At 41.5% G+C, this 23696-nt stretch overlaps 1 protein-coding gene across 1 annotated transcript in view; it reads left to right on the top strand.

The window, feature by feature from the left end:
• Positions 1–16132: 16132 nt before the first annotated feature.
• Positions 16133–23696, top strand: part of ATP6V1C1 (ATPase H+ transporting V1 subunit C1) — a 37164-nt gene continuing 29600 nt past the window's right edge. The window contains exon 1 of the mRNA XM_020900488.2: positions 16133–16308. The gene's annotated coding sequence lies outside the window, so the exon portion shown is untranslated. The remainder of the gene's footprint in view (positions 16309–23696) is intronic.

Here is a 23696-nt window from a genome sequence, read left to right as displayed (position 1 = left end):
CTTGGTCCGAGAAGATTCCACATACTGTGGAGAAACTAAGCCCGTGCACCAAACTATTGAGCCTGTGCTGGAAAGCCTGTGAGCTGCAGCTACTGAAGCCCACTCGCCTAGAGCCTACACTCCATAATAAGAGAAACCACTGCAATGAGAAACCCAGGCAACAAAGGAAGTGTAACCTCCACTCACCACAACTAGAGAAAGCCTGAGCAAAGCAACCACCACCCAGGACAGCCAAAAATTAAAGGAAAAAAACAAATAAAAAAGAACACGAATAAACCTGCCTCTAGACCTTATTTTCTAATGTATTCATAAAGAAGAACATGTATGTTTTCTATTTCACATTTTAAAGCACAGTTTGAGAACAGTATTTCAATATGATTGGTTTCCTTTTTATTTTATGCCTTTGAAACCATTACTCTGTTCCGAAAGGGGCTTCCCAGGTGGCGTTAGTGGTAAAGAACCCTCCTGCCAATGCAGGAGAACTAAGAGATGCCAGTTCAAACCCTGGGTGGGGAGGATCCCCTGGAAGAGGAAATGGCAACCCACTCCAGCATTCTTGCCTGGAAAATCTCATGGGTAGAGAAACCTGGCGGGCTACAGTCCAGGGGTTGCAGAGTCAGACATGACTAAAGTGACTTACCACACTCTTCTGAAGAGGGGTCCGTGGAAGGAGAAAAAAAAATTAAGGTACTGCAAGTCACAGATAAAAGCTCTCATGAGTGATGGTTATCACTTCAACATTCATCAGATGAGCTGCATTCCCCAGTGAAGAAATAGTACAACAGAAAAAGTGAATATTGATGAGCAAAAGAGATGAGAAAGAGATGCAGCAGAGAACAGAGCTGGGTGTTGGCCCCACATCCGGGCTGTCTTCCGCACCCTGGAAGGAAGTTTTAAGAGAAAGCCAGAGGATCTGTTGCCACAACAAACAGACAAACGACAACCAGCTTTCTGGCTGCCAAGTCATTTTGGATTGAGGGATGGGTCAGTCAAAAGGTGGGTGTTCATTCAAAATACAGATTCTCAGGCCTTAAATTGAGCCTGGGGATCTGTACTTTTCTCTAAAAAAAGTAATTTTTATTTATTTATTTCTGTGGCTCTGCTGGGTGTTTGTTGCCGTGTGGATTTTTCTCTAGCTGCAGAGAGCATGGGCTTCTCATTGCGGTGGCTTCTCCTGTTTTGGAGCACAGGCTCTAGAGTGTTCGGCCTTCAGTAGCTGTGGTGCACAGGCTTAGTTGCCCTGTGGCATCTGGGATCTTCCTGGACTGGGGATCGAACCCATGTCTCCTGCATTAGCAGGTGGATTCTTTACCACTGAACCAGCAAGGAAGCCCAGTTTCTGTACTATTTAATAATCATCCCAGGTGATCTGGGGATAAAATGTAAGTTGGGGGTCTTGCCTACATCAAAATGTTGGGACAGAAGAAAATGCTGTAACTTTCAAAGAGTAGCTCATCTGTCCTTGTCATACTAATTTATACTCTTATATTCCTTGAGAAATGGAGATTGCAATCCCTGTGGCTTATAATCCAGCCCCTTGTTGGGGCAGGCAGTGACTGGGGGCCAGGGCTCCATTTCTAGGAATTTTAAATTTTCTCTTTCATAAATGTGTGACGCCATATTTTTCAAAGCAGTAGGTCACACTTTACTTGGACGAAATGAGCTGTTTTAAGTAGGTCTGCGTTCTAATTACTCTTCTCATCTCAGTGAAATATTTACTTATTAACAGATACTTATGTAAACTGTAACAGACACTTATGTAAATCATACTTATGTCCTAACCTTAGTGTAACTGAATGCAGTTTGGAGATTTGGGGGGAAGTGCTGAGAAGTAAATCTCTTTGAAACAGCAGGTTTCAAAGAGAGATTTCCATTGCTGATTTCCCAGAGTTGGAATGTAAGGACTGTGATAGATTCAGCTTGAAAGCCGTGTATTTAACATTTCTCTGCAGTAACTGTCTCTTAAATTGCATTTTGGTTTGAGAAGCAGCAAGAACAAATACAGCATGAAGGGGGAATTTTGTTGTTTATTTTAAAGGGGATGAAAACGAATGAAGAGCTTCTGCTCACCAGGAAAGAGCTTTCTCTCTTTAGTCTCCCACATGATTTTGTACCTCTGGTCACATCGGAAAGTTCTTTTTTTCCCTAATGCTGTCTGAGTTCTGCATTTTGGTGCCCAGAACAAGGAAGTGTGGGATATACAAGACACACACATAATAGATATATAAAGAACCAGCTTCCCTGGTGGCTCAGGGAGTGATAGAGTCAGAGCCTGAACCAGGATAGTGGCTAGAAGAACAGAAGGAAGGGGCGTGTGCCAGAGAAATTATGCAAAAGGACTTGTTAGGACTAGGAGCTAAGTGAAAATCATCAAGAAACAAAGAGGATCTCAAGGTCTTCATCTTGATAAAATTATGGTGTCATTTCCAGAAAAAGACGGTTTACAGATGTGAATTGGTGGTTCTGACTTGGAACACATTGCTTTTGATTAGAGTGAAGTATCTAGGTGAGAGTGTCCTCTAAGCAGTTGCAACATGGAGGAGTAAATGGCTTAAACTCTCGCTGAATGGAAGAAGTGGAGAATGGAGTGTTCGTTCTTTGGAAAGACCCATCTTTTGTGGGTGGAGGAGGGAAGGAGCCATTGAAGGAGAGGGCGGGCCAGTTGGATGAGGGAGAAGAAAAGCAATGTAATAAGCAAGCGTCAGGTAAGCTGAAAGAGGAGATAGACTGAAGCCAAGGAATGAGGGGTGGACAGGACTTCCCTGGCGGTCCAGTGGTTCCTCTGTGCTTCCACTGCAGCAGGTGCAGGCTCAATCCCTGGTCAGGGAGGAGCCCACATGTGGCAGAGTGTGGCAGGAGATAAAAAAAGAAGAGGACAGTGTTGGCCACCAGATATTTGTGGGGTCCACTCTCATTCTCCTTACCTTCCTGTTTCTGGATGGCTCATAAGGAGGTCATGGGGGCTTAGGAGAAAGACAGTAGCTCTGTGGAGCAAAGACTATAGGTCTGACACTTGTGTTTTTATTCATAAATAAATCTGATCACGGCTGGTGGCACCATCTTGGAATATAGCAAATCCAGCATTTTGAATTTTCACATCATTGTCAACATCATCGTGAAATGACATTTTCTGAGCATCAGTGAGGATGCTTTGGCTGCAAGTACAGAAGCACATACTCAAACCAGTGTTAACAATAAATTGGAACACAGAGGTAGACAACCAACAATGCTTGGTTGATTGGTGGCTCAACAAAGCAAGGACCCAAGTTTTTTCCATTTCTTTTCCCTGCTATACTCAGTGGAAGCTTTTTCCTCAGGGAAGTAACAAGATAACTGTAGGAGTTCCAGGTATCACAGCAGAAGTCCATTGTAACTCTTTGGAGGAAAAGAGAGACCCCCTTTTCCTGTCACTTTCTTCTCTAACAGCGAGGAAACCTCACAGAAGCTTCCAGCCAACTTCCCCTCATGCTCACTGGCCAGAATTAGGTCACTTACAAATTCACAACACGGTCATTGGTGACGGAAATGGCATTGCCTTCAGAGGCAAGAGACCCATTTCTCATCATTTCCACTGAAACCGTTGTCTATATGGTTGGGTCCCTAAACAAAACTGAATTCTGTTAGAAAGGCGAAAGGAGTTGAATGAGGGGTACGTTATCAGCCTCTGGGATTACAAAGAAATGTTTACATAGTACAGTGTTGGACTCGTGTAGGAACCTAAACATATTGGTTACATAAAAATTATATAGTAGTACAGCCTAAGTCTTAAATGAGTAACAGAGCCAGGCCATAGAGGTTCAGAAGAAGGACTGCTAATGGGTTCTAGTTCAATGATTTAGTAAATATAGTGTTGGAAGTGTTAGTCGCTCAGTCGTGCCCGACTCTTTGCGACCACATGGACTGAAGCCTGCCAGGATTTTCCAGTTAAGGATATTGGAGTTGCCATTGGAGTTAAGGAAATTGGCTTGCCATTTCCTTCTCCAGGGGATCTTCCCAACCCAGGGATCAAACTGGGGTCTCCTGCACTGCAGGCAGATTCTTTACCAACTGAGCTAGAGGTTCTATTAAATGCAGATACTCAGACCACAGCTCCCAGAATTCACATTCAATGTTTTTCATGGGTCTCAGTTATTTGAATTTTCCACAAGAATCTTAGGAATTTCCAGGACAAGCTCTATTCGTGTTAGGCAGAATGGCTCTAAGGGTGTGGTTGTGGTAAGTAAATAAAATTAAAAAAAAAAAAATTAATGAATCATCAAAGTAAACTAGCAGTTTACTTTCTGATATTGTAAGGTGGTTGCTAGGATCCACAGTTCTTATCAAAGAGTCATGTGTACAAAGGAAACTTATGCAACATTCCCCTTCTGGGCCTAAAATTGACTGATGAGGAAAAGGTGAGTATGTCTTAGCAATTAAACAGTGTTTCCAAGTTTGAAGATACCTGTTTATTTTAGAGCACAATCACATAGAATTATCAGGGTGCATATTAATAATGAATGGAAAACATTGACTCATGTTTATCTCTCCCCAACTCCAATTTTCCCACCTTAAATTTCTTTATAATTTATCATATCCCGCAAACTTACAGGTCCTGGGAGAGACTATTCTTTCCTCCTTGATTGAAAAATTTATGTTTATGGAAAGAAAATATTCGTTTGCTACAGCTTTTATTTAACTGTCTAAAGTGAAGAAATGGAGTCTAAATTTCAACCAACAGCTTCACTCATGCTTGCTTTCATGTTACCAATGCCATTTTCATTTATACCCCATTAGTATTTATACCCCTGTGTTAATTCACCCTCTTACTTCTGAGGTGTAGTCACTCCCTTTGCTTGGGGTGTACATGTGTACATGTTACATATTTTATTTTCTCAAAGAATGCACTTGTATTGACACACCATTTTGGATTGGATACTTGTAAAGCCTAGTTGGAAAATGTATATAATGATCATAATCATTACAAAATTTATATGTAGCAAGTCTAATTTCAAAATCAGGTTAGGAACTTGATATATTTTCCAGGATCATGAGGTAGTGGAGTCAGGAAAGAAAAACAAAGATTTGGTATGCCATGGTGGATTTGGTGGTATCACACAAACTAGATTTGATTTTTCTTTACTATTTTTTTTAACCAGTAAGATCACCTCATATCCCTTCCTACAGTATTAGCTGTATCTATGTGCTCTGTAAGTAAATCGATGCATTGGGGGTATTACTAATGTCAGGGATTGTTTTGATGCAATCTGGTATTTAGTGACACTTTAACTGTTTTCTTTTTTTTTTTTTGCTTTTGATACTTTGACTTTTGAAGGTGAAAATTTTACAAGTTTTAAGTGTTTGTATGAGTAGAAAATAGGTTATGATCATTCACTTGCTTCTTAAGACACAGCTTGTGTTCAGCTTCTTCTTAAAGAGGGTTTTTAAGGTGGACCATTTTAGAAGTCTTTATTGAATTTGTTACAACATTGCTTCTGTTGTTTATGTTCTGTTTTTTTTTTTTTGTCTACAATCACATATGGGATCTTAGCTCTTAGATCCCCGACCAGGGAAGGAACCCTCAACCCCTTCCCCTCAATTGGAAGGAGGAATCTTAACCACTGGACAATCAGTGAAGTCACATGTGCAGTTTACCAGGCAGGTGTTTTCTGGAGTCTCAGGGCTCTGTTCTCAACTATGAGACCAACAAGCAGGGAGCAGATATGAGGCCCTCCACCTCCCCATGCTGAGATTAATGACCACCACCCTGTGCCTGACTGGTAACTGTTTCAGTAACTTGGCTGCAGTCTTTTTGAGATTCAACCCCCTTGTTTATGTTCCAGTTCTCTTCATAAATAATAATGATCATTATAGCTAGCAGTTTGTGGAAAGTCACTGGATGCCAGGGACTTGCTTAAATGCATTATCTCATTTAATTCTCCTAATAAGCCCATTGAGGGGTATATAGAGAACACCCAGAATCATACATAATAGTGAGTGGTAGACCCAGGTCCAACTTACTCGTTACATGGAATCCCTGCCTGATATCCAGTCCCTCTAAGATTGTACTTCACAATCCTCCTTCTCTTTATCCAACTCATGCTCACCCCTCACAGTCACAAAGCTTTCATGGCCCCCAAGAGGAGCAGTTACACCAAGAACATTTTGTCAGATGCTAATTCATATTAAGAGCATTGTGCCTCCCCACCCCAACAAAGTAATATTATGATATTAATTGTATTTTTCAAAGCCATCCACAGCCTGCTTGAGGTTTTCTACTTTGGAATTCAGGTCCCATATCACACACGCCTTTGGGAGCAGTACAGCTCAGAACTGAAATCCTACTGCTGAACTTAAGACCAAGAGCCAAGATATCTAAGCAATCTAAATATCCATTGACAGGAATGGATAAAGAAGATGTGATTCTATCTATACAATGAAATATTACTCAGTCATAAAAAAGAATGAAATCATGCCACATGGAGTAACATGGATGGACTTCGAGATTATCATACTAAGTGAAGTGTGAAGTAAGCCAGACAGAGAAAGACAAATATCATATGACCTCACTTATACATGGAATAGAAAAAAATGAACTTACATACAATGCATAAATAGACCCACATACATAAGAAAAAAGCTTATGGTCGCCAAACAGAAAAGGGAGAGGGGAGATAAATTAGAATTATGGGAGTAACATATACACACTACTACACATAAAATAGATAACCAACAAGGACCTACTATTTAGGAAGGGGACAATTCTCAAATTTTGTAATAATGTGTAACAGAAAAGAATCTGAAAAAAATAGCTATACATATGTATGTATGTATAACTGAATCACTTTGCTGTACATCTGAAACTAACACAACACTGTAGATCAATTATATTTCAGTAAAAATGAATACTAAAAATTAAAAAAAAGAGCAAGGGTACTTTTGGACTCACGGGCCTCACTGGGTGTCTCCTGGACCGCCTGTCCATGTGCGCTGCTGAGACGGCTTGCTGTGCAGTAGGCCCTCCTGACCGCATGGCGGCGCTACCTGAGGGCTCTTCCTGCCTCCTCCGGACACCAGGTTCTATCCCTTGACCTACCCTTCCCTCACACCTCAGCTCCTACCCGTTCAATTCTCCCAACAGTCCGCTTTCTCTCCTGTTTACCCTTTGAATTGATTTACTCCCCTGGGCCTGCAGAGTATCTTCCATTTTCCTTCAATTAATAGACAAAGACTGACTGATTTGACCACGTTCTCTGCAGATACCAGCCTGACCTCTGACCGCAAATGTATCTTACACAATCGTTCGAATAAATCATTAGCCCATTTTAGTTCAGTTCAACATATATTTATCAAACAGGAAACTGTTCCACATATTCAAGGAGGTGAGTTGGTGGAGGGCAGAAAGTGAAAGTGAAGTCGCTCAGTCGGTTCGACTCTTTGCGACTCCATGGGCTGTAGCCTACCAGGCGTCTCTGTCCATGGGATTTTTCAGGCAAGAGTACTAGGAGTGGGTTGCCATTTCCTTGGTGGAGCGCAGAGGGGGTTGTCAAAAATGTGAGGGGTTTGGGATTTCACCCTGGTTTGCCAGCTAACAAGGTAGTCTGCCATATTTTCATGGATGCTGACATAAGACACAAATCTCTTAGGTCAGTGAAAAAGGACTTTATTACTCCCCACACAGTAAGTGGCATGAGCATGCTCATATGTATCTCAGTTCCCCTGCCTCGATTCCTACAGGATGGATGTGGACAGACAGAGCTGGATGCCCAAACACAGTGGGTTCCATCACAAAAGAGGATCCTGAACTTAGAGGACCCATATCTCTCAGACTAGACAGCACGAAAGCTTACCTAGACAAATGTACCAGGGAAGACCTCTGGAGAAGGAAATGGCAGCCCACTCCAGTATTCTTGCCTGGGAAATCCCATGGACAGAGGAGCCTGCCAGGATACACGTGGGGTTGCACGAGTTGGACACGACTGAGCGACTAAACCACCAGTAACAGTGAAAGATGATGACAGTAGTGAAAATTGAATGTGGGGTTTATGGGAATTCTCTGCTATCTTTACCACCTTTCTGTCAATCTAAAACTATTCTAAAATAAATTGTTTACTTTGCCTTTGCTTTGGTCGGTGGGGGAACTATTAATATCTCTATTTTCTGACATTGTTTATTATACAAACACTCTTGAAAAGAGAATCCAGACAAACAGCAGAAATGTGAGGAATCCATGAAGCATCATCTCTCAGCAACACCCATTGTTTCTACACCATCTTGGTTTCTGGTGAATTTTTCCCATAAATAGCCACTCTGCTGGCTGCTCTGATTAACTGACAGAGACTGGGCAACAAATCTGTTCAATTTGTCTCATATAGCATCTTATTAAGGTTACTGTGATCAGGAATCGAGCATCATGAGGAGGCCTTCCTGTAGTAATGACCTCAGTTTTACCCCCCAGGGTCTTAGAATCAACCCATTGAACAAATCCCCCGAACTACCAGGGTCTTAGTTAAGAAAAGTCATGGGGCTCTCTCCAATTTATCTCTCCCCTTGGCCCAGGGCATTAATATAAACATGGCAGGATTTATTAGTAAGCCTAGAAGCAATCCTATAGACTATGCCATGGCATAAGAGGAAGAAGTTTAAAGCGATTCTACCATCTATAATATCCCTGGCCAGTAATCTGAGTCAGGGACAAATTTTATACTGTTTTTTTTCAAATTGGATGACTTCCACTGGAGGAATAATTGGCCACAGATTGTGCATAAATAATGAGTCAGTTATCCCTTTGGGAAGCTCTTCCAGGTAATCAAAGGAAGCTTAATTGGGGGCTCTCAGTTATTTGAGGGCTATGTGATCTACTAGTGGTAGTTCCTTAAATACTTGAAGGTCTCTTATAATCACCTATAAGGTGCAAGTCACCATGTTTTGGGGAGGAAGTCAAGATAACGCTTGGTTTCCTTGCAAGCGATACAGTCCTAGGAAGGCACATGGTAGCACTGGAAAGACAGGGTGGCTTACTATGGATGGCAGCCCTCATCTCAGACCTCTACTGTTTGAAGGACACGGGTTGGCAGTATCACCAACACGGCCTCTCCACCAGCTATTAAATCTTGGCATTCTCAGGCTGCTTTGAATAGTCAGGTCTGGCCTTTGTTTATGGAGGAACTGTGTGATTGCAGTCGGACTAAGCTCTCCTGTTTGTTCATGTCACCAGGGCGGTGGCATTTTTTCCACCCCAGGGAATGACTGTAGGAATGGGGTCGGGGAAGACAGCTAGAGGTGTGGACAGGGGTTTTGTGTGGGAGGTGCAGGAGTTGGGACACCTGTTGCTATTTCCGATAGATGTTTTGGATAAGTTAAGGAAAATGGGGGTCAAACTTCAAACTGTGTTCAGAGCCATCTGGCAGGGGATGGCAGACCCAGCCAGCAGTGATTTAAACCACTATGCTTGCAAGAGTTTAGCAGAATCACGCTAAGATGTTTTCATTCCAAAAGAAGGGTCCAGGGACAATTCCAAAGGCAAAGGTCCTTAGGGTTCTTGCTCCCCCACCCTGGATGACCTGCTGAGGTCTAAGGTGTTATTTGCACAGGTGGTGGGTTGCTGTTCTCTGTTCATCATCACATATTCTGTGTGTCCCATTCCGGTAGCTGTATCTTTGCCTCTCCCCAGTCATTCCCCCCTCTCACGCAGATCTTTCATTTCTGAGTAAGGCACGAGAGAGAAGGCATTTTATAAACTTACAGTGACTTGATGATGTCCCCCCTTTGGCCCATGAGCCACTGTAGAGAGAGTTGATGAGCAGTGTATTAAACCAAATGGTCACTATCCGTATGCTATCATCGTTGTTTGACAGGCTGTGGAAATTTCTGCCTGTCCTAGACAAATATTAGTACCAGTCATTACAAGGGGCGGACCTGAGGCTAAGTGCCAGAAATGTAGGAAGAGAATACTATAGCAACCATGGCCGCATTTGGAGTCTTTGAAATGACATGGCCTGCAACCACCTCTAAGTTTTCCTCATTTACAGGCAATTATAACTCAATCTCTGGTGGCTCAGACAGTAAAGAATCTTTCTGCAATGCAGGAGACCTAGGTTAGATCCCTGGGTTGGAAAGACCCCCCTGGAGGAGAGCATGGCAACCCACTCCAGTATTCTTGCCTGGAGAATCCCACAGATAGGGGAGCCTGGTGAGTTGACAGTCCATGGGGCTGCAAAGAGTCGGGCACAACTGAGTGACTAACAGAAGATCAAGATTAAGCAGAAGATCATTTATTGCTCAGCAGACCGTACAATCTAGCCTACAACAGAAACTGTACAATTGGGTTTACTATCAATTTCCATGGACTTCTTGCAAATTCCATTAATTGACCTATGCAATGCTCATCCTTTGTTTTCCAAAAGACTCTTATCTTTGATATATCCCATCCTTGTCACCAACACTATCAAGAACTGGGAAGGGTTTCAGATTTTACCCAACAAGTTAGCCTGGCCTGTCATGGTTGCTGGTGGTGGACACCAAGCCCATGGGTCAGAGACAGAGGATTTTTTTTTAAAGTCTTATTTATTTACCTATTGACATATAGTTGATTTACAATGCTGTGTTGGTTTCAGGTATACAACAAACTGATTCACTTATATATACATATATATATATATATATATATATATATATATATCTCCTTACATATATATATGCACATATATATGTATATATTTTCAGATTCTTTCTCTTAAAGTTTATTGCAAAACATTGAGTATATTTCCCTATGTTATACAATAGTTCTTTGTCAGTTATCTATTTTATGTATTGTAACATATATATATATATTAATCTGAATCTTCTAATTTATCCCTTATCCCCTCCCCTTTCGGTAACTATGTTTGTTTTTATGTCTGTGTATCTATTTGTTTTGTATGAGAGTTCACTTGTTTTTTTTTTTTTAGGTTCCACATATAAGCAACATAACATATTTGTCTTTGTCTGACTTACTTCATTTAGTATGATAATCTCTAGGTTCATCCATGTTGCTCCAAATGGCATTATTTCATTTTTTTATGCCTGAGTAATATTCCACTGAATATATGTACCACATGATCTTTATCCATTCACCTGTCAATGGACATTAAGTTGCTTCCACGTCATGAATATTGTAAATAGTGCCGCTATGAACATTAGGGTGCTTGTATCTTTTCAAATTATGCTTTTTCTCCTGGTATATGCCCAGGAGTGGAATTATAGGAACATATATTGTTTGTCAAGAAACTGGGACTCTGAGAACATCCTGGGTCTAGTACTAGCGGTCTCCGCCTGAGCACTGCTGACATTGTGGATCAGATGATTCTTTGTTGTGGGGCTGTCCTAAACATTGTAGGATGTTTACCAGTATCTATGACTTTTGCCCTGATTTCACTAGATACCAGTAGCATCTCACTCCCCACAGGCTGTGAGAAACAAAGACATCTCCAGACATTGCTGAACATCCCCTAGTTGAGAACCACTAGTCTAGTGTATCTTATTATTATTCTCGGCTATGCTCTGCAGCTCGTGGGGGGATCTTAGTTCCCTGACCAGGGATTGAACCCAGGCCCTTGGCAGTGAGAGTACAGAGTCCTAACCATTGGACCACAAGGAAACTCCTTAGCATATCCTATTCATTAACCCTGAGCATTTAACTCTAAAAATTCCAGATGTATCAAATAATTTTCAATGCTTTACCTTCAGAGTAGGCTTAGTTGTTCAACTAAATCTTTAATGCTGATGATGAAAACAGATATTATGATGTAATGAACATATTTTACATAAATATTTTCCTACCTTTCCCCATTATTTCTACCCTTACATGGATGAAAATAGAATGAGCATTCTTAAGGCTTCTTATCTATACTGTCAAATTGCTGACCATAAAAACTGTACCAGTTTACAGAACCACTAGCAGTATAAAAGATTCTGTCTTATCATACTCTCACCAGCATTGGCTATTATGTACATATTCCTATCTTTGCTAATATAAGTTATTACTCACAATAATTTTTATATATTATTTATTTTGATAAATATTTATATGTATGTTATCTTAACTTATATCTTTGAGCACTAGTAAGGGTGTGCACTTCCCCACATGTTTTATTTCAGACAGTGGTATTTCCTCTTATCTCAATTTTTTGTGCTTTTTGCTCATTTCCCAGTTAGGGTCTTATTATTGTTCTTATTAATTTTTCTGAGCTCTTTACATAATATTAACTGGATACCATAAATTTTTACCAAAAAAAGTTCATGAAAGCATTTGAGTTCATTAAAGGTATGGGCAGATGGCAATGGATTTACATTATGGCAATTAAAGTGATCTCAAATGGGGTTCTAACAGACCTAATTTTACAAGTTCTTTATCATGTTGCTTTCTTTCTTCTCTGCTCTCTATGCCTTATGGGCTCCTTGCATGCCTTCACCTGCTCCTCCTGTTTCCCTTCCTTTCCAATCTCTATTGGAAACTAGTTTAGACATGGTTTTGTTTCTTTGTCTCCATGTACCCAAGCTCAGCTTATCTTCAACTCTGCTAGTTTATCTAAGTGTTTCCCTAAACAAGGACACTTCCTTTTCTAAGAGGAACATCAGTTCTACCTTTCAAGCTATTAGTTGTTGTTGTTCAGTCACTTAGTCATGCCCAACTTTTTGCAACCCCATAGACTGCAGCACGCCAGGCTTCCCTGTCCTTCATCATCTCCCAGAGCTGCTCAAACCCATGTTCATTGAGTTGGTGATTCCATACAACCACCTCATCCTCTGTCATCCCCTTCTCCTCCTGACTTCAGTTCAATTCAGTTCAGTCGCTCGGTCGTGTCCGACTCTTTGCGATCCCATGGACTGCAGCACACCAGGCCTCCCTGTCCATTTACTCAGACTCACGTCCATTGAGTCAGTGATGCCATCCAACTACCTCATCCTTTGTTGTCCCCTTCTCCTCCTGCCATCAATCTTTCCCAGGATCAGGGTCTTTTCAAATGAGTCAGTTCTTCACATCAGGTGGCCAAAGTATTGGAGCTTCAGCTTCAGCATCAGTCCTTCCAATGAGTATTCAGAATTGATTTTCTTTAGGATTGACTGGTTTGATCTCCCTGCAGTCCAAGGAACTCTCAAGAATCTTCTCCAGCACCACTGTTCAAAAGCATCAGTTCCTTGGTGCTCAGCCTTCTTCATGGTCCAACTCTCACATTCATAAATGACTACTGGAAAAACCATAACTTTGACTATATGGACTATTGTCGGCAAAGTAATGTCTCTGCTTTTTAATATACTGTCTAGGTTGGTCATAGCTTTTCTTCCTAGGAGCAAGTGTCTTTTAATTTCATGGCTTCAGTCACCATCTGCAGTGATTCTGGAGTCCAAAAAATTAAGTCTGTCACTGTTTCCATTGTTTCCCCATCTGTTTGCCGTGAAGTGATGGGACCAGATGCCATGATCTTAGTTTTCTGAATGTTGAGTTTTAAGTCAGCTTTTTCACTCTCCTGTGAAAAATTATTTTGATTCCTATTGTGTGACTAATTACAAATACTTTCCCCACTTAGCTTCATTGAAACATTTATCTTTTTCCCTTGAAAAAATTATGAGGAAAAAATAAATCTTCTCTATGCATTTTTTTTTCCAGTGCTTTAAGCTTAGAAGGTGCTTTAGGTAGTGGAAATGCAAGAAAAGGTGTGTCATGCCTGCTATATATACTTAGATACCTATGATGCTCCTATGCATAGTAAGGAAAACCAAGTGTCCCCAATCTTTGTAAAACACATTCCCTTCCTATCAGAAGCCAAAGAAAGCAAGCATGACCTGTTTATTTTAAACATGTTTGCTAGATTTTTAAATAAGATATGCTAGGTCTGATGATAATTGGAGCTAACATTTATTGAACAATGCTCTATACTGCCTCTCAAGTATAACATGGTGCTTAAAACACTGCAAAGTGTTCAGACGTCAGAAATAGATGCACTTGAATTTTTTTTTTCTTTTTTTTTTTTTAATTTGAGGCTAATTACTTTACATCATTACAGTAGTTTCTGTTATACATTGAAATGAATTAGCCATGGATTTACGTGTATTCCCCATCCCAGTCCCCCCTCCCACCTCCCTCTCCACCCGATCCCTCTGGGTCTTCCCAGTGCACCAGGCCCGAGCACTTGTCTCATGTACCCAACCTGAGTTGGTTATCTGTTTCACCGTAAATAATATACATGTTTCAATGCTGTTCTTTTGAAACATCCCACCCTTGCCTTCTCCCAGAGTCCACAAGTCTGTTTTATACATCTGAGTCTCTTTTTCTGTTTTACATATAGGGTTATCGTTATCATCTTTCTAAAGTCCATATATATGTGTTAGTATACTGTAATGGTCTTTATCTTTCTGGCTTACTTCGCTCTGTATAATGGGCTCCAGTTTCATCCATCTCATTAGAACTGATTCAAATGAATTCTTTTTAATGGCTGAGTAATATTCCATGGTGTATATGTACCACAGCTTCCTCATCCATTCGTCTGCTGATGGGAGATGCACTTGAATTTAAAAATTAAGAAACAGACATAAGAATTCTGCCTCAGGGCCACACACAAGCATAAAGAAACCACAAGGTTTCAAACACAGACCCTAATTTTCACTGCCTAAAGCAGCTATCACTAGTCTCACTAGTGGGTATTTAAATTTTAATTAATTAAAGTGAAATAAATTTTAAAATTCAGTTTTTCAGTCACAATAGCCACATCTCAAGTGCTCAAGAGTCACTTCAGTCTAGTGGACAATATGGAAAGCACAGATTAACACTTTCACCACCAAAGAAAGTTGATTTGGACAGACAGAGCTAACAAAACACGGCCTTTGGGCACACGTTATGATGCCAAATAAAGCCCTTGGAATTTCTGACGAGTTTCCAAAGCTGTGTCACAGAACCGGTTGTTGGAATTGCCTGAACAGCATCCAAAATTAGTGAGAAGCATTAGGTTGAAGATAGGCTGGTTGGTTGGTTATTACTTTTTATTCAGATGTATTACTAAGGCTCTAAGAAATCCTGTGGTGAATTTCTGCAGGCACACAGGCCCACCCCTATCACGTAAATATTATTGCCATCAGTTTACAGGTGAAGAAACTGAAATTCACAGGCCTGTGGTCACACAGCTACTCGGCAGCGGAGCCAGGATTGAAAACTATTCCCTTGTGCCAAACAGCTCTGTGATCTCTAGCTTTTCACCTTCCCTAATATAAAAGTATTGAATTAGAAAACAAAAACGTTTTTGATTTTTAATGCATAGAGAAGATTTGTTTTCTCCTCATAATTTCTTCAAGGTAAGAAGATAAATGTTTCAATGAAACTAAGTGGGCAAAGTATTTGAAACTAATCGCACAATAGGAATCAAAATAAAAAACTTAATTAAAAAGTTCTCTAAAAAAATTTTTTTTCTAACGTTTCTAAACTATGTTCTGAACCAGAATAATACCACCTACCTTCCCAAGCTAATGAAATATGCACGGCTCAGGAGAGCGGCTTGCTATCTTTTTTTCTCCCAAAGGATATGATTTCCCCTGTCCCTGCCTCTGTCTCCCCTGTAACCTTGTTTGGTTTTCATTTTTATCTACTGTGGTTCCAACTATCCGATGTTTATCACATGCCTCACAGACGCCCGAACTAGATTATAAACCCTCTCCTGCAAGGAGTGATTCACGCCGGTAGACAATCCTAAGAAAATGAGCACAATGACTAGCGCATAGTAAACGCTCTAAGGACATTTATGGAATTAACTCGAAGTGGACTGAAAGGAAAAGGTGAATCAGAGGCTGAAGGGAACTCTTAAGGATATTACTCAGAAAACCGGGCTGTCCGAAGAAAATCCTGAGTGGAGAAGCCTGGAGGCAAAGTCCGAGCCACAGAAACTTGAACAAAACCGGCGTAACCTTAACGATGTCAGCGATGAAACGCACAGGTGGCGGACGGGACTCGGGCGGAACTCCAGAAGCAGAAACCCCACCCACCCCGGAAGAGCTCCTCCCGCTCAGACTCCCGCTCCCCGGGGAGCCTCCCAGCCCCGCCCCTCTTCCGAGGGCTCGGCCAAGGCGGCTGCGCAGTGGCGCGCGCGTAGGCGGAGCGGCGCACGTAGGCGTGGTGGCGCGCGCCGCGGTCAGCTGACCGTCCTGGCTGGCACGTGACTTGCTCCGTAGACGCCGGGGTCGAGGAAGCCGTGAGGCCGGAGCTTAGGTCGGGGAGGGGATGGAGCGCTGAGCCGTTAACGCCTGCCAGGCTGTCCGCCTCTCTGCCTGTTACTGCCGTCACGTCCTCGTTTGACACTTCCCTGGGTCAGTGAGCGATGGCTACCCCGCCTCGGGAACCCCGGCCGGGCTGAAGCTCGCGCTGCGGTCGCCGCTTGGGAGGGATGGGGGCGGGCGCGGGGGCCGAGGTTGTGGCGTTGGAGCCGCCGGCTGGGCGGCCGTGTCTGGTTTCTCGGCGCGACTGTGTCGCCGCCGTGGGCCTGGGTTCTGTCTCTAAGGGGAAGGGAAGGAGGGAAAAAGAGAAAGGGCCCTAGGGGCAGTTCTGTGGCAGAGGCAGACATAAACACTGCGGGTCTGAGGCGTTTCTCCTTGGGTTGGGGTAAGGGTCAAGCGAATCCTCGCTCAGGGGGACGAGAGGTAACAGAGTGGCCCAGAGGAGGATCCGGGGTGGTGTGTGTGAGGTCACAGCGAGCGGTACAGCTTCCCCTGGGCGTACGTGCTTGCGAGTAAGGTGATGGCAGTTTAGAGGGTCTAGGAGACCCTCAGCGAGGACGCAGGGTCCTTGTGACAGGGGAAAGAACGGGGTTCCAGAGAACTTAAAGCGTGTTTTTTTTTTTTTTTTGTTTTAATTAGAATGGGGGAAGAGTAGGCAGGAAACCCTGAAAAGAAACTGGAGGAGTCACACAGGCAAATTGAATGACCTGAGCAACAGAAGAGCAAAGGGAAGAAAAGATTAGATTGTGTTTGCACCCCTCACTGAGTGTCATTGTAGCTACCCCATTCGCCCCCCCCCCCCCCCCCCCCAATAGTCCCGAAGTACACAGGAGATGTTGGATCATTTGGTGGTTGGGGAGACTCTTTTCTGGAGATATATTTTGGTCTTCCAAACTTATACTTTGGTACTGTCATCTACTCCCGAATACCTTTTATTGAACAATAGTCACAGGAATTACTTAAAAAAAAAAATTACTGTGTTTTTGATTGCGCTGGGTCTTCCTTGCTGTGAGCCGGCTTTCTCTAGTTGCCGCGGGCCGGGTGGGCGGAGGGGAGTCTTTAGCTGTGGTGTGCGGGTTTCTCAAGTTGTGTGCTTTTTTGTGAAGCACAGACTGTAGCGCGCTGGCTTAGTAGTCGTGGTTTAGTTGTCCTGAGGCATGTGGGATCTTCTCTGGCCAGGGATCGAACCCATGTCCCCTGCATTGTGAGGCAGATTCTTCACCACTGGGCCGCCCCGGAAGCCCCTTTCATGTTTGTTTTGTTCTTACAGGTCTTTGAGAGGAAGTAGATGAAAATGCCATTCATTGTATAGACCGGGACCTATCTAGATAGACTCTTGGACCTAGAAACAGAGCAAATGATGTGTTTTAAGTCTAGCATAATTTATACTGTCTTCTGACTGCCAATTACCTGCCCAGTACTTAACCACAGTCTCTCTAAAGAGAAGGGTGAGTTTCTCCTAGTGCATTCTTACCTTTGATTCAGCACTTTCGGTGAAACTTGAGTAGGACAGCTTCAAAGGGGTTCTGCAGCGGTGGTCCCTGCTTTAAAAACCAGTTTTTAGTTAGCTTGGGTGAAGCTGTTCAGTTTACAGTTTGGCTGGAGGAGATAATAAGCAGCAGTGTGGGCAAAAGGTGCTCAGCTTGTCAATCACGGTTCTCTGGCAACCAGCATGTCTCAAATTGTGCTGAAGAGGGAACCTCAGGTTTGTGTCTCAGAACTCCCGGATCTTTTTCTCTTTTGGTGTATCTTGCAGGGACTAGATAAAATCTAAAGAAACAGTACTCGGAATCTGACTAAAGTAAATGCTGAGAGCTAGATGGTTTGTGTAATACTGCTTTTAGAACTGGGCAGTAAATGATCGCTTTTATTTTTTGATATGTCAGTCTTTGGAGCCTTATTTACATTAGTTCTCTCTATCTAAAAAGAAACATTTGGGCTTCAAAAGTCTGATTCTCTGATTATTTACACAACTTTGGAAATAATTGCATTGGCCAAAGAACAAAGCTGGAATGCCAAAATAAACCTTTGCCAAAGGGTCTCCTTGTGGTCCCCCAGTTCCTAAGTGGTCAGTTGTCTTTTGAGCTTGAGTCTGCTTAGGGGTATCTGCAGTTTGCGCCAAGTGAGTGTGTGTACTCAGTCCTTCAGTCATGTCTGACTCTTTGTGACCCGATGGAAATACATACTTCTTAGTTGAATTTTGTTCTTATACGTGTTCTGATCTGCCAGAATAAACCTTTTTCACTCTTCGGATATGCAACTTTATACCTTTTTATTTACAATCTAATTCATGTTCAGCTCACATTTCACTGATATTTTAAAGACATAGTAGAAACCATTAACATGGTACTCTTGGAAAGATAGCTCAAGCGGTGAAACTGGGCAATCTAAATTTTCCTTTCGACATAAGTGATCCTTGGAACTAGAAAATTCAAACTCTATTCTTGATAATGAAGCAAAATTCTGTTCCGCAGGTGTAGCAGATCTGCTGTGTATTTATTGATTTCCAAGAGGAGTCCTTAGGGCAGTGGAGGAGAGGTGCTTTGGTTCCATCGTAGACCAGAAGATGCAACCTTAGCTCTGTATTTGAAAATAAAATGCTAGACAAATGTAAAAATGGTGTTGTATAGAAAGAGGTTGATGTATCTTTCAAGATACTTGATGCAAACTATCCATGGATAGGAAGTTATTTGTAAATAAAGGTGGTTAACAGGTGGATTGACTTAACCATGACTGTTGTTTTTGTTGTTGTTGTTAATGAGCTAGCCTATAGTTTAGTGTTTCTCGACGGGTGCTGTTGGCACTTTGGACAGAACTGTCTCTTGTTTGGCCATCAGCCGCTAAATGGTGGTAGTGACCCCCACGTTGGGACAACCTAAAATGATCTCAGACATTTCCAAACTCCTGGAGGTACCATTTGCTTGTGCAACACCCTATGCAAAGGCATCCTTTATCTGTTGAACATATACCTGAGTGCTTCTTACTGACAGACCCTCTACTATATGTTGGGGATATAGAGTTTAAGAGTAGTGTTTTAATAAACTTGCTTGTAAAATGTATGTAGTCACTAGCTCTGTGACCTTGGGCAAGACATTTCTTTAATTGCCCTCTCATCAGCAAATAGGGGTGGTGATACCATCTTCCTCGATGGAATCCAGTACAAAATTGCTTAACATGTTCAGTGCTGATCACATAGCGCATATTCAGTAAGTGGTTGTCATTAGCAGGAAACAGGATCTCAAGCTTACTTGAGTGACGAATTGGGGAGAGCAGACTTGTTTCAAGTCTTTGGCTTGTTGAATTTCAGGCTAGAATACATTTTCTTAGAGATATTAACACCTTCTGGTGAAAAATGTGGTGTTGTGATTCAGTCACTATTATCAGATACCAACCTGAAAGAGAAGGGAAGTAACATTTTGGGAGACAGTGAGTGTAGAGTCAGGGAGTTCCCTGGAATGGAAGGAATTGTTTGCTCCCTGGGTCAGTGTTGAGTTGCCTGTGGCAGAGAGGAAATGTCTGGGGGCTCGGAAGGTTCTGGTGATTCCTTTCAGTAATGGTACAGTGCCCTCCTTGCCTGTCTATAGATTCAACTTGCTTTAGCAGAAATTGCGAGAGATTTTTTTTTTTTTACACATTGTGTTATATGTTGTTATCTTTCTGGCTTGTTTCTGTTTTTATGATGGCGTCTATGCCTAAGTAAGGCTTGGCTTTTGCAAATGTATTTCTGGCCGTATACAAAGATGTAAAAAAGATGGCTGTTTATAAAATACATCCACGAAAGTTCTTTCACATTTCAGGATATTTATGGCATGAAGTTCAGGTAATTCTTAATGTGATTATAGGCCATCTATAAATGCTGTTTCAGTTGAAGACAAAACAACACAGAAGTTAAGAATGATTTAAAGAAGGTATGTATCCTAACAATTTTAAACTTACATATAAATCACTAAAGTCTCCCTTGGGAGGTAAAATTCCTTGTTGTTATTGGAAGCTTTTACTTAAACAAGTTTTATTGTGAGCAAGCCCCTCCAACAATCCCAGTTAAGATGTTCCCTTGTTGAAGGATGGAATTTAGCATTCAGAATTATTCATTCATTCAGAAGTTACCATTCAGGTAATTATTCTTACCTTTTATTTGCGTGGTATTAAAATTTCAGGGGAAGAACGTGGCAGCCTTTTATGATGGATAGGCTGTGGCTCTTTTGCACTGTGATCAGCTCAGTTCGAAGCTGGTGTGTCACAGTCGAAAGGCCGTGTGGTATTTCATGATATCTGAGGCATTCCTCCCTGTGCAGGCTGAAATAAGCCACTTTGGTGAAAGCGTGGTGTTTTCACGGACTGAAAAAGGATGTTTTTTGCATGTAGACCAGCACCAGTCTTGTGAAGTTTAAATTTACTGTGAAAGGTGGTTGCATTTCAGAGACTGAGGTGTTGGTTTCTTGAAAGCAGTTAAATATTGGAGCACTTACTGGGATGCTCTATTTTTTTGTTGTTGCCCCTGTCTTGGGTCAGGCTCTTACCTTCATCCACAAAAAAAAGTGCTAGTATCTGTTTGGGTTTATTATCTTCACCTCTTGTGTTATCATGATAGTTGCTATTTACTCGTCTTTTGGGGTAGGGGTACACTGCAAGGCATGTGGGATTTTAGTGCTCTTGAATCCATGATCCCTGCAGTGGAAGCACAGGCTTAACCACTGGACTGTCAGGCAAGTCCCTACTTTACTCTTTTTATTTTGCATCCTAATCACTTGTGGTCAGAAAATAATCCACTGCCTTTAAATTCTTAGAAGTGGATGATACAGTAATGAAATAAACAGGCTCCAAGCTTTGAACCCAGGATTTTCCTTCTCTCCTTTCCTTCCTTCCATTTTGAAAAAGACTTATTACTGTTAAAAAAAAAAAAAGGGCATACTTACTGCAGTCAGACAAGATAGGCGTGTTGAAGAAATTTCACTAATGTTTCTCTTGTGCCTCCAGTGCATGCTGCTTGGTTTTTTTTATCTTGTCATGTGCCTTGTTTTCTTTCTACTCTCTTGGAGGAGGGCATGGCAACCTACTCTAGTATTCGCGCCTGGAGAATCCATGGACCGAGGAGCCTGGCAGGCCACAGTCCACGGGGTCACAAAGAGTTGGACACAACTGAAGCAACTTCAACACGTATAGCCTCCCATTACCTAAAGCAATTTTTTTTTTAATTAAAAAAAAAAAAAAAAGTTGTGGCACCCTAGCTCCCCAATCAGGGATGGAACCCCTATCCCTGCCACTGGACCTCTAGGGGAAGTCCCTAGAGCAGTTTTTTTAGCCCTGGAAAAAATTTTCAAGAAGTTTTGGGAGTGAATCAGGACTCTACACTGTGGTCACAAAACCACCTATTTATATATATGGTATTAAAATCCTCTACATTCTCTCCTTCACAAATGAAATAAAATTGTGTTTCTTGAGCAAAGCAATATAATTTACCCAGATTTTGTTTTGTTCTGTACTTGATCTCATATATCATTTTGCTTTTCACTTATTTTTTAAATTCATAAGCCGCCATAGAACACATGCGAAAAGTGGGTTGATACATTTAAAGTTTCTACATTTCAAGTTTCTACATTCCATAGAACAAAAATCATTCATGCATTATAGAACTGACAGTACTGTGTGATTCTTGATAGTGATGATATGACGTGTAGCCATCTTATTAAGTAACGGTTGCCATTTCATGTAACATTTACTGTATAATTCGCTAAATAATCATGGAAATGCTTGTTTTACTACAGTGGTTCTAAAACCTGACTGATCATCTGATTTACTTGAAAGACTTAACAACAAAAAAAAGAGTCCTAGTTCTTACCCAGTGTAGATTCATGGAATATAGGAGCAAAAAAGGATCCTGGATGTGGGAAACCTCTCATTTTGCAAAGGAAGACATTTACGCAGATGATGACATGCAAAACTGGGATTAGATTCCAAGTCTTCATATTCTCAGTGCAGTGCTCTGGTGGTTACATTGCGTTTCCTGAAGCTGGCCTTTGGATTCTTTGTGGCAGCAGTTCCCAGTGAGACAAAAAGACCTTGATCTCATGCTTCAGGCACAGGTACAGTCCAGCAGAGAATGACTAGAGAGCTTTAAACTAGACAGTTGGCAGAGCTCATGGTGCTGAAGGGCTTTATGAATACCTTATGAATACCTGGGGCATCCTGAGGAATCCCAGGAAGGTCAGATCTTAACTGGTAGGGCTAAGTTAGCACCAGAGTAAAGATTTAGACCTAACCTAACAAAGTATTGGGCTGGCCAAAATTTTCTTTTGGGTTTTTCCTTAAGGTTTTACAAGGAAACCCAAAAGAATTTTTTGGCCAACCCAGTGTAACAACCAGCCTTGAATGAAACATGCTAAAAGCTTAAGTAACTTAATTGACTGTCAGAACAAAGTGCAGCATGCTTTTATTAATATTTATTTTTTTGGTCATACCAAGTGTCTTGCAGATCTTAGTTCCCTGATTAGGGACTGAACCTGGGCCCTCACCATTGAAAACAGAGTCCCAGCCACTGGACCACCTAGGAATCCCCCATTTTTTTAGGGCGGGGGGGAGAAAACTTTTTAAAAGCCTAACATTCTTTTATATATATATATTTTTAATTAGGTTTTATTGGAGTAGAGTTGCTTTACAGTTGTGTTAGCTTCTGCTGTATAGCAAAGTGAATCTGCTCTATGTTTACATACATTAAAACACAACGTTCTTAAAGAAAAGAAAATCCAGTGATCAACAATTTAATGTTGTGAATTACAGATATGCCCAGGGATTTAATAGAAAACATGAACATAATGAAGAAAGAAGTTTTAAAAGACGGAACTTCTAAGGCTGAAAAATACACTGAGAGTGAAAAATTCACTTCTTGAGACAAATAGCAGATAACTGTGAAGAAAAGGTCAACCAATGAGAAGCTGTAGCAAGAAAGTTTATAAACTGAAGTGTAGAGAGAAAAACAGTTGGAAAAAAAAAAAGGAAGCTCAGTGACCTGTGGGACAATGTCAGGTGGTTTAATATACATGCCATTTCTGTCTCAGAAAAGGGAAAGAGAAGCAGGAAAAAATTTTGAAGAAAATGAATTTTGTCCTGAATTGTTTAAAACTCTAAACAGAGGTTCAGGAATTTCTCTGAACTACAAGCAGGATAAATCCTTGTGACCCTGGGGTAAGCGAATCATATAAAAGAAAAAGTTGATAAACTGGACATCAGAATTGAAAACTTCTACTCAAGAGCACCATTAAGGAAAGGCAAGGCACAGAATATATGTTTTATACACACACATCTCTCAAAGAAATTACACCAGGATCATATGAAAAACTAGCTCAGTAAGGTCAATGGGATTAAAAAAAAAATGGGCACAATATTTGAATAGAAACTTCACAAAGAATAGATACAACTGGCTGATAAGGTGAAAAGATCCTGAGCTGTGACCATCATGGAAATGAGAGCTACAACCCACTGGA

This window comes from Odocoileus virginianus, chromosome 15 (assembly GCF_023699985.2).
Source record: "Odocoileus virginianus isolate 20LAN1187 ecotype Illinois chromosome 15, Ovbor_1.2, whole genome shotgun sequence".
NCBI classification, from domain to species: Eukaryota; Metazoa; Chordata; class Mammalia; order Artiodactyla; family Cervidae; genus Odocoileus; species Odocoileus virginianus.
Note: the sequence above shows the minus strand (reverse complement) of the source record. Positions and strands in the feature narration are given on the sequence as shown.